At 35.3% G+C, this 11,987-nt stretch overlaps 1 non-coding gene across 1 annotated transcript; it reads left to right on the forward strand.

Annotated features, from left to right (window-relative positions):
• The first annotated feature begins 3,348 nt into the window (after positions 1-3,348).
• On the forward strand, positions 3,349-3,455 carry LOC119042482 (U6 spliceosomal RNA). The gene has a single exon (XR_005081233.2). It is a non-coding gene; the product is annotated as a U6 spliceosomal RNA (small nuclear RNA).
• The last annotated feature ends 8,532 nt before the right edge of the window (positions 3,456-11,987 follow it).

Here is an 11,987-nt window from a genome sequence, read left to right on the forward strand (position 1 = left end):
ATCTCAGGTAGGAAGAGATGGGGGCAGGAGGTTGGGGTCAGTGTGGAGAGGAAGGTGAAAACTGGTTAAGGCTGACACTGAAGACAGGTAATAAAAAGAAAAATGAAATTCTCCTTTATTAATGTATTGGAGGGTGGTTTATTTTGTTTAAAGTCCCCTTTGCTTTAATGAATTATTAGCAAAATGAGGTAGAGAATTTGAATATCTTCCTAATATGAAATGGAAACAATAGATTTTCTTTAGACAAATGTGAAAACACAATCTTTTGTTTTTAATAAATCAATATTGATAATAAAAATTATAAAAGGTGAAAACAAAGGATGATGTTAATATGATTCAATATATCACTAAATTCTAATATAGATTTTAAATGTTAAAGTAAGTTTATATGTGTGTTTTCTAAATTATCATCAGCTAGTGAAGAAATTGTTATCTTTTTAATCTAAAATTCACAAGCATGGAGAATCCCACAAAACCCTATACTTTGTGTTCTTACCTTCTTTGATAAGAAAATTATTAATTCTGAGAGAAAACAATTACAATCTTATTAATATTATCCTCACAACACCCCTTTATATTCAGTAGCTCTAAATAATAGTTTCATAATTTAGCTTTAAACAAAATTATTTTAATTCTATTGTACAAAAATTGTTTAGAGGTATGTTTCATTGAAACTAAAAGTCAACAAATTTTGAGTGCCTTGAAAACAGAAACTGCATAAAATTGACACTTACATTAGAAAATGCTCTGAATTTTTTTAACTTTTAAAATTTTATTGATTATGCCATTACAGTTGTTCTATTCCCCCTTCATTCCCCTCCACCCTGCACCACCCCGCCCCCATCATTCCCCCTTTTAGTTTATGACCATGTGTCTCAAGTTCTTTAGATTCTATATTTCCCATACTATTCTTGCCCCCACTATCTATTTTCTACCTACCGTCTATGCTACTTATTTTCTGTACCTTCTCCCCCATTCTCCTCCTCCCACTCCCCTGTTGCTAACCCTCCATGAGATCTTCATGTCTATGTTTCCCCTCCTGATCTAGCTGTCCTTTTAGTTTGCTTTTGTTTTGGGTGTGGTTGCTAATAACTGTGAGTTTGCTGTCCTTTCACTGTTCATCTTTTTTATCTTCTTTTTCTTAGGTAAGTCCCTTTAAGATTTCATATAATAAGGGCTTGGTGATGATGAACTCCTTGAATTTGATCTTATCTGAGAAGCACTTTATCTGTCCTTCCATTCTAAGTGAAAGTTTTGCTGGATAGAGCAATCTTGGTTGTAGGTCTTTGGACTTCATGACTTGGAATACCTCTTTCCAGCCCCTTTTTGCCTGTAAGGTCTCTTTTGAGAAATCAGCTGACAGTCTGATGGCGACTCCTTTGGAGGTGACTGTTCCCTTAGCTCTTGCTGGTTCTAGAATTCTCTCCATTATTTGAATCTTGGCTAATATAATAATGATGTGCCTTGGTGTGTTTCTTCTTGGGTCCAACTTCTTTGGGACTCTCTGAGCTTCCTGGATTTCCTGGAAGTCTATTTCCTTTGCCAGATTGGGGAAATTCTCCTTTACTATTTGTTCAAATTTGTTTTCCACTTGTGGCTGTTCCTTTTCCCCTTCTGGTACCCCTATAAATCGGATGTTGGAGCGTTTAAAGATGTCCTGGAGATTAATAAGTCTCTTCTCATTTTTTTGAATTCTTGTTTTTTTCATATTTTTCTGTTTGGCCATTGTTTTCTTCCTTCTGGTTCACTCCCTTGATTTGAGTCCCAGTTTCCTTTCCATCACTATTGGTTTCCTGTGCAATTCCCTTCATTTCAATTAGTTTAGCCTTCATATGTTCCTCTAATTTGTGACTAAAATCAATCAGTTCTATGAGCATTCTGATGACCAGTGTTTTGAACTGTGCATCTGAAAGTGTTGCTATTTCTTTGTCACTTAGAGTTTTGGGCTCTGGGGCTTTGAGATCTTGAGCCATTTTTGGTCTGTTCACACCAGTTAATTATGAGGAGTGGAGCCTTAGGTGTTCACCAGTGTGGGGCCACCCAGGTCGCTGGGTTGTGACGCTGTATGTGGGAGCAGTGTCAGAGCGGGGAAATGGTGGCCCCCTCTGCTGCCTCCTGCTGCTGGGGCCTGCTTGGTCCCATCTCACTGCCAACTCCCTTGCTGGTCTATCTGCGCACGAATGAGAGACCACAGTCATTGCACCGCCCTGTACCCTTGGTGGCTACACTGGTCACTCACTGTGTCTCTCACTGGGTCTGCCAGTTTCAACCCCATGCCTGGGATCCGTGTGCCTGAGTCCATCTGACCTAGTTTTCCTATGCAACCTTGCTCTGCCTGCTGCTGGCTTCACTCCTCTTACCAGTCAGGCTGAAGAATTTGTTGTTATCAGACTTCCAAAATGTTCAATTTTCTGTGTTTTGGCTATGTTTTCTATTGCTAATATTTTATTGTCTCTGAACTTGGTTCTGTGAGAAAGCATGGAGTATCCACCTATGCCTCCATCTTGGCAGAAGTCAGAAAATGCTCTGAATTTTTAACAGGAGAACTATGTTATAACTATTTGATATTTGTCATAGATGTGATTTTGGTGACTAGAGGTAATGTGTTCCCCTTCTGGAAGCATATTAGATGGCAAAGCCAAAAGAACAGCTAGTAAGACAAAGAATATCATAATTATTACAGGAAAATAATTAATAGTGATAACCCTTACCCCTGGCAATTCACAGAAGATTGGAAACATGCTATGGAATAATAAATAACATATGTGAGAAATTTCAACATTAAGAAGCAGCCTATTTTCTTAGAATACTTTATCTATATTCTATTAGCCAATTAGCCTTGGAGGAAGAAAGTAAAGAAGGAAAGAAGGAAAAAAGAAAGACAACAAATTCATTAATTGATGTAGAATTTTTTTACCTTGAAGGTTTATCACTTTAAAAACACTTGAAAAATATCTTAAGGTATTCTGAAGACGGAAACTAAGTATTTGGTTTTGGACAAGTTCCCCACAGAACTATAACTAAATCCTGATTTTTGTTGCCCAGGTTAATTTAATTTTATTTCTATAGTTTCCTCATCATTCTTCATGCTAACTCACTTCAGAGATAAAAATTAAAAATAATATTTTATCTCTTCTATTAAATTCTGATTTTAAAAAACCTTGATCTAAGCCCCTACCCCACATCCATCCTGGAATTATTCTTGATATGGTTGTACACCACTTTAAAAACAGCTCACATCTCTTTGGATCTTGGCAACAGACTAGACATTTAATAGTAAAATTTATTTTCCACTACAACATTTAGAACATTTTCATTACATTATTTTTTTCTTAAAAATATATTTTACTGCTCTATTCAGCAGCACATATACTAAAATTAGAATGATACAGAGAAGATTACCATGGCCCCTGCTCAAGGATGACATGCAAATTTGTGCAGCATTCCATATTTTTAAGCATTTAAGGAACAGCTAACCCCTATTCTTCACAGACTATTCCAAAAAATCCAAAATGATTAATGACTCCCAAACTCTTTTTATGAAGCCAGTGTCGTCCTAATTCCAAAACCAGAAAAAGACACAACAAAGAAAGAAAACTCTAGGCCAATATTGCTGATGAACATAAATGCTAAAATTCTGAATGAAATATTGGCAAACTGAATCCAACAATACATTAAAAAGATCATACACCATGACCAAATGGGATTCATCCCAGGGATGCAAGGATGGTTCAATATTTGCAAATCAGTAAGTGTAATACATCACATAAACAAAAGCAAAGACAAAAATCACATGATCATATCAATAGATGTGGAAGAAGCTTTTGATAAAGTACAACACCCATTTATGATAAAAACACTCAGCAAATTAAGAATAGAGGGAGTATTTCTTAATATAATAAACGCCATATATGAGAGACCTACAGCCAACATCATACTCAATGGGCAAAAACTAAAAGCTTTTTTCACTAAGATCAGGAGCAAGACAATGTTGTTCAATTTCACCACTTCTATTAAATATAGTATTGGAAGTTTTGCCACAGCAATCAGACAAGAAAAGGAAATAAAAGGCACCCAAATTGGAAAGGAGGAAACAAAACTGTCATTGTTTGCAGATGACATGATAGTGTACATGGAAAATCCTATGGACTCTACCCAAAAACTGCTCAATCAAATAAATGAATTTGGCAAAACAGCAGGATGCAAAGTCAATATCCAGAAATCAAAGGCATTTTTGTATACTGACAATGAAACAGCAGAAGCAGAAATCAAGAAAAAAATCCCATTCGGTATAACAAAAAGATAAATAAAATACCTAGGAATAAACCTAACCAAGAAGGTAAAAGACCTGTATGCAGATAACTACACAACACTGAAGAAAGAAATCAAGGAAGACACAAACAAATGGAAACATATACCTAGTTCATGGATTGGAAGAATTAACATCATCAAAATGTCCATACTACCCAAAGCAATTTACAGATTCAATGCAATACCTATTAAAGTACCAATGGCATTTTCACAGACATAGAATAAACACTTCAAAAATTTATATGGAACCATAAATAACCCTGAATAGCTGTTGCAATTTTGAGAAGGAAGAACAAAGTAGGCAGGATCACAATACCTGGTATAAAACTGTATTACAAGGGCACTGTATTCAAAACAGCCTGGTATTGGCATAAAAACAGGCACATAGACCAATGGAACAGAACAGAGAGCCAAGAAATAAACCCAACTCTCTACAGTCAATTAATATTCGACAAAGGGGGCAGTAACATAAAAAGGAGTAAAGATAACCTTTTCAACAAATGGTGTTCAGAGAACTGGACAGCTACATGCAAAAAAAAAAAATGAAACTGTAGCACCAAATTCCACCATACAGGAAAATAAATTCAAGGTGGAAAAAAGACTTAAATATAACTCGTTAGACCATTAAAGTACTAGAGGAGAGCATTGGCAGGAAAATCTCAGGTATTTCACACAGCAACATTTTCACTGATATGTCACCTAGAGCAAGGGATATAAAGGAAAGAATAAACAAATGGGATCTCATCAAAACAAAAGCTTCTGCATGGATAAAGAAAACAATATTAAATTAAAAAGACAACCAACTGTATGGGAAAATATATTTGTCAATGATACCTCAGACAAGGGGTTAATCTCCAAAATGTACAAAGAACTTACACGACTCCACTCTAAGAAGACAACCAACACAATTAAAAAGTGGGCAAAAGACTTGAACAGATACTTCTCCAAGGAGGACATACAGAGGATCCAGAGACATATGACAAGATGCTCAATATCGCTAGCTATCAGAGAGAGGCGAATTAACACCCCAATAAGATACCATGTCACATCGGTCAGAATGGCCATCATAAACAAAGCAACACACAACAAATGTTGGAGAGGTTGTGGGGAAAAGGGAACCCTAGTTCACTGTTGGTGTTATGCAGACTAGTACAACCACTATGGAAAACATTATGGACTTTTCTAAGGAAAAAAATGAATATGCCTTTTGACCCAGCAATTCCACTGCTAGGAGTATATCCTAAGAACCCTGAAACACCAATCCCAAAAAAAAACCCTATGCATACCAATGTTCATAGCAGCACAATTTACAATAGCCAAGAGTTGGAAGCAACCTAGGTGCCCATCAGTAAATGAAAGATCCAAATCTGTGGAACATTTACACAATGAAATTTTATGTAGCAAAAAGAAAGAAGGAGCTCCTACCCTTTGCAACTGTATAGGTGGAACTGGAAAGCATTATGCTGAGTGAAATAAACCAGGTGGTGAAAGACAAATACCATATGATCTCACCTTTAACAGGAAGCTAAACAACAAAACAAACAAGCAAGCAAAATATAACCAAAGACACTGAAATAGAAAATAAGCAGACAGTGATCAGAGGGGATCGGGGAGGGAATTTCAGAGGAAATGGGAAGGATTCAGAGGAACAAATATAAATGACACATGGAGACAAATTAACAGGGGTAGAAATGTGAGGGAGGTGGAGAGCACTGGGCCTGGGTAGGCTGGGATGGTAGTAAATGACAGAAAACTGTATTTGAACAATAATTAAATTATATATATATATATATATATATATATATATATATATATATATATATCCCCTCCCACCAGTTCATTGGTTGTACATATAAGTTCCTTGGTTTTTCCATTTCTTATATTATTCTTACCTCCCCCTATTCTGTACCCACCAACTATGCTTCTTAATTCCTGTACATTTTTCCCATTTCTACCCCTTCATCCTTCCTGCTGATACCCTCTATATGATGTCTATTTCTGTGATTCTGTTTCTGTTCTATTTGTTTGCTTAGTTTGTTTTGCTTTGTTTGATTTTTTAGCTTTAGATATTGACAGTTGTGAGTTTGTTATCATTTTACTGTTTGTATTTTTGATCATCTTCTTTTTCTTAGATAAATCCCTTTAACATTTCATATAAGGACTTGGTGATGATGAAATCCTTTAAGTTGACTATCTGGGAAGCACTTTTTCTGCCCTTCCATTCTAAATAATAGCTTTTCTGTACAGAGTCATCTTAAATGTAGGTCCTTGCCTTTCATGACTTTAAATACTTCTTTCCAGCCCCTTGTTGCCTTTTGAGAAACCAGCTGATAGTCTTATGGGAACTCCTTTGTAGGTAATTGTCTCCTTTTCTCTTGCTGGTTTTAAGATTCTCTCCTTTTCTTTACTCTTGGCTAAAATAATTATGATTTGACTTGGTGTGTGCTTCCTTGGGTCCAAATTCTTTGGTACTCTCTGAGCTTCCTGGACTTTCTAGAGATCTATAGCCTTTGCCATATTGGGGAAGCTCTCCATTATTTTTTCAAATAAGTTTTCAATTTCTTGCTCTTCCTCTTCTCTCTCTGGCACCCCTATGATTCAGAAATTGGGATGTTTCAAGTTGTTCCAGAGGTTCCTGAGACTCTCCTCACCTTTCTGAAATTTTTTAAAAATTTTTATTTAGTTATTTTTCAAATACAGTTTTCTGTCTATTTCTCTCATCCCAGCCCACCCCACCCCCATGCACCCCACCTTCCTCCCATTTCTACCCCCCTTAGATATTGTCCCTGTGTCCTTTATACTTGTTCCTCTAAATCCCTCCCATTTTTCCCCTTAAATTCCCTCCCCTCTCCCCTCTGGCCATTATCCCCCTGTTCTCTATTTCAGTGTATTTGTTTTTATTTTGCTTGCTTGTTTGTTTTGTTGTTTAGCTTCCTGTTAAAGGTGAGATCATATGGTATTTGTCTTTCAACCCCTGGCTTATTTCACTCAGCATAATGCTTTCCAGTTCCATCACCTTTCTGAATTCTTATTAATGCATTTTGTTCTGGTTGAATGTTTATTTCTTTTTTATGCACCAAACCATTGATTTGAGTCCCCATTTTCTTCCCTTCACTATTGGATCTTTGTATATTTTTCTTTATTTCACTTTGCATAGCCTTCACTTTTTTCTCTGTTTTGTTTCCATATTCAACCATTTCTATGAGCATCTTGATTATCAGGGTTTTGAACTCTGCATCTGAATGGTTGGCTATCTATTCATCACTTAGTTGTATCTGGAGTTTTGATCAGTTCTTTCATAAGGGCCATATTTCTTTGTCTCAGAGCACCTATTATGTTGTAAGGGGTGGAGCCTTATGTACTTCTTGCCAGGGTGAGGCAATCCACATGGCTGTGTTGTGGCACAGTCTGGATGAATGTTTCTTCTTTAGCTCCATGGTTGCCAGACTTCCATACAGTTAGATTTTCTGGCAGTTCTTGTTATTTTTTGTTTTTAAGTTTGTTGTTGCCCATCTTCTTGTTTTGTGAGGAGGCAACATGTATCTACCTACACCACCATCTTGGCTGGAAGTCTACATTGTTTCTTATTTAAATTTTATTTGTTTTTTTAGGACAGAGTGAACAAAATCAAAACATTTCAGCTGTGTTCATTTAATTCTTCTTTGACTTAACCTTTATTGTATTTATTTTCATTACCATTTAGTCTCCTTAATCCATCCTCCCCCAGCAATCACCACACTGTTGTCCATGTCCATAAGTTGTTTTTCTTTTTGCTCAATCCCTCCACCCCCCGCTAGCTGTCATCCTTTTCTCCATCTATGAGTTTGTCTCCATTTTCCTTATTATGCAGTTTGTTTATTAGATTCCATATATGAATGAAAGGAAATGGTATTTCTATATGTCTGACTGGCTTATTTCACTTAGTATAATGTTCTCCAGGTCTATCCATATTATCATAAAGGGTGATTAAAATTTTTTTTACAGCCAAGTAGTATTCTATTGTATAAATGTCCCATAGTTGTTTTATCCATTCATCTACTGATGGACACTTGAGCTGCTTTCATGTATTGGCAATTGTAAGTAACTTTGTAATAATATTGGAGTGCTTATGTTCTTTCAAATTAGTGTTTTTGGGTCCTTTTTGATATATTCCCAGAAGTGGGATAGATGGGTTGAAAGGCAGATCCATTTTTAATTTTTTGAGATATCTCTATACTGTTTTTCACAGTGGCTTCACCAACCTGCATTCCTACCTACATTGCAAAAGAGTTGCCCATTTCCCACATCCTTTGCATCACTTGTTGTTTGTTGATTTATTGATAATAGCCATTCCAACAAGTGTGAGATGACATATCCTTGTGGCTTTAATTTGCATTTCTCTAATGATTAGTGATGTTAAGCATCTTTTCAAGTGTCCATTGCCCATCTGTATGTCCTCTTTGGAGAAGTGTCTATTTAGCTCCCTTGACCCTTTTTAATTGGGTTGTTTTGTTATTATTGGTATTGAGTTTTTTAAGTTCTTTATACATTTTGGATATTAACACCAGATGTATTGGCAATATGTTCTCTTGTTCGCAGGCTCTAGTTTGATTTTGTTGATGATTTATTTGGTGTGCAAATACTTTTTAATTTGACATATTCCCAATTGTTTATTTTTCCTTTTTTCTTCCCTTGCCTGGGGAGATATGTTTCATTAAATATTGCTACAAGCAATGTCCTAGATTTTGCTTCTTATATTTTCTTCTAAGATGTTTGTGAACATGTGCCTAATATTTGTCTTTCTTTTCCTTTTTTAATTTTAATTGTTGTTGAAGTACAGCTTTCTGTCTTTTACTCCCAACCTAGCCCACCCCCGCAGCCCTCCCCACCTTCCTTCCATTTCCACCCACCCTATTTTTTGTCCATGTGTCCTTTATACTTGTTCCTGTAAACCCTTCCCCATTTCCCCTGAAATTTCTCCTTCTCTCCCCTCTGATAACTGTAAGCCTGCTCTCTATGTCAGTGTCTTTGGTTATATTTTGTTTGCTTGTTTGTTTATTTTGTTGTTAAGTTCTTGTTAAAGGTGAGATCAATATTTAAGTCTTTTACCCATTTTTATGTATTCTTATGTGTGGTATAAAAATGTGGTCGTTTCATTTTTCTGCATGCATGACTTTAATTTTCCCAATACCATGTATTTAATAAACTATCTTTAACCAACTGATTGTGCTTGTTTCCTCTATCAAATATTGATTGACTATAAAATTGTGGGTTCATTTCTGGGCTCTCTATTCCATTCTACTGATCTATGTATCTGTCTTTATACCAGTATCATGGTGTTTTGATTTCTATTGCTTTATAGTATGGTTTGATATTAGGCAGTGTGATGCCTCCTACTTTGTTCTTCTTTGTAAGGAATATTATTGCTGTGGGGGACATTTTCTGGTTCCATATAAATTTTTGAAATATTTGTCCTAGTTCTGTGAAATACATATTAGAATCGTGATAGGAATTATGTTGTATCTATAAATTGTGTTAGGTAGTATGAACATTTTAATGAAAAAAGTTAACTTTTCTTATACATGAACATGGTATGTGCTTCTACTTATTTGTATCTTCTTCAATGTCTTATAATTTTCTGAGTGCAAGTCTTTTACATCCTTGGTTTGGTTTGTTCCTAAGCATTTTATTCTTTTTGTAGCAATTGTGAATGGGATCATTTTCTTAATTTCTATTTCTATTAGTTAATTCTTGGCTTATTAAATAGCATGTGATTTCTGCATATCAATTTTGCATTCTGCTTCTTTGCTGAATTCTTTTATCAGTTCTAGTAGTTTCTTGATGGAATCTTTATGGTTCTCTATGTACAGTATCATGTCACCTGCAAATACTGACAGTTTTACTTCTTCCTTTCCAATTTGGATGCCTTTTATTTTTTGTTCTTGTCTGATTGCTATGGCTAGGACTTTCAGTACTATGTTGAATAAGAGAGGTAACAGCAGACATCCTTGTTTTCTTCCCAATCTTAAAGGACACACTTGTAATTTTGTCTGTTGAGTATGATGCTGGCAGTGAGTTTGACCTATGTGGCTTTTATTATGTTTAAGTGTGTTTCCTCTAATCCCACTTTGCTGACAATTTTTATCATAAATGTGTCCTGGATTTTATCAAATGCTCTTTTGCATCTATTGATATAATCATGTGGTTTTATCCTTCATTTTCTTTATGTGGTTAATTGCATTTATTGATTTGTGAATGTTGTACCAATCTTGCATCCCCAGAATAAGTCATGATATGTGATCTTTTAAAGCATTCCTGTTTTTGGTTTGCTAATATTTTGTTGTCTAAATTCTTCAGGGTTATTGGGCTATAATTTTATTTCTTTGTAGTGTCTTTACCTGTTTTTGGAATGATAATAATGCTACCCTTTAAAATGAGTTTGGAAGTCTTCCCTTCTTTTGAATTTTATGACATTGTTTGAGAAAGAGAAATGCTAGCTCTCCTCAGACTGTTTCGTAAAATTCACCTGTGAAGCCAACAGGCCCATAATTTTTGTTTACTGGAAGTTTTTTTTATTAGTGCTTCAATTTCACTAGATGTAGTATATTTATTCAGAGTCTCTGATTCATCCTGATTTAGTTTTGGAAGATTTTTTTCTTTTTGCTAATTCATCCATTTTATCCAGGTTGCCCAGTTTGGGGACATATTATTATTTCTTTACAATTCTTTGTGTTTCTTTGATGTCAGTTGTTATTTTTTCTCTTTTATTTTTAATTTTATTTAGTTGGGTTCTCACTTTTTTTTCTTGATGAGTCTGGTTAAAGGTTTGTCAATCTTCTTTATCTTTTCAAAGAAACCTCTCTTAAATTCATTGATTTTTTGGTATCATTTTCTCAGACTCTTTCATTTATTTGCACCCTGATATTTACTATTTCCTTCTAATCACTTTGGAATTTATTATTGTTTTTCAAGTTCCTTTAAGTGTAAAGTTATATTGTTTATTTGCGCTTTTTCTTTTGAGATAGACCTTGTAATGATATGAATTTTCCTCTTAGGATTGCTTTCCCAGTATCCCACAGATATTGCATTGGTGTGTCCTCAGTTTCTTTTGTTCCAAGATATCTTTTTCCCCCATTTATATCTGTTAACATATCTATCTACTAATATTAGGCAGGGTACTTCAGAGAAAAAGAGAAACAAATAGAATAAATATATAGATATATCCCTACTTAGCTCCTATCCTGCTGGAGGGGGGTGTTAAAAAGTTTGCTCACATGACTGTGGGGAGTCAAGTCTGAAATCTGTAAGGCAGGCCAGTGGACAGGAGCAAGAGTTGATGTTGCCATCTTGAGTCTGAGGCAGAATGCCCTCCCCTCCATGCCAGGGCCTTAGTAATTTCTCTTAATGTCTTTAATTAAACATATGAGGCCCACCTACATTATTGACAGTAATCTGCTTTACTCAGTCTACTGATTTAAATGTTAATCATATGTGAAAAATACTTAAACAACAATATGTACACTGACATTGGCAAACAATTGAGCACCGTCATCTATTCAAGTTGATATATAAAATTGTCTACCTATGTATCTATCTAGGAGAGGATACTAGTTTTGTCATAAGTTTTGCATTAATCTATTCAATAAAAGGAAGCTCTCTGTTAATTTTAGCTGTGAGCTGGGGAAATACAGGCAGAC

The sequence above is a fragment of the Artibeus jamaicensis genome, unplaced genomic scaffold, assembly GCF_021234435.1.
Source record: "Artibeus jamaicensis isolate MK-2021 breed Jamaican fruit bat unplaced genomic scaffold, CSHL_Jam_final contig_311, whole genome shotgun sequence".
NCBI classification, from domain to species: domain Eukaryota; kingdom Metazoa; phylum Chordata; class Mammalia; order Chiroptera; family Phyllostomidae; genus Artibeus; species Artibeus jamaicensis.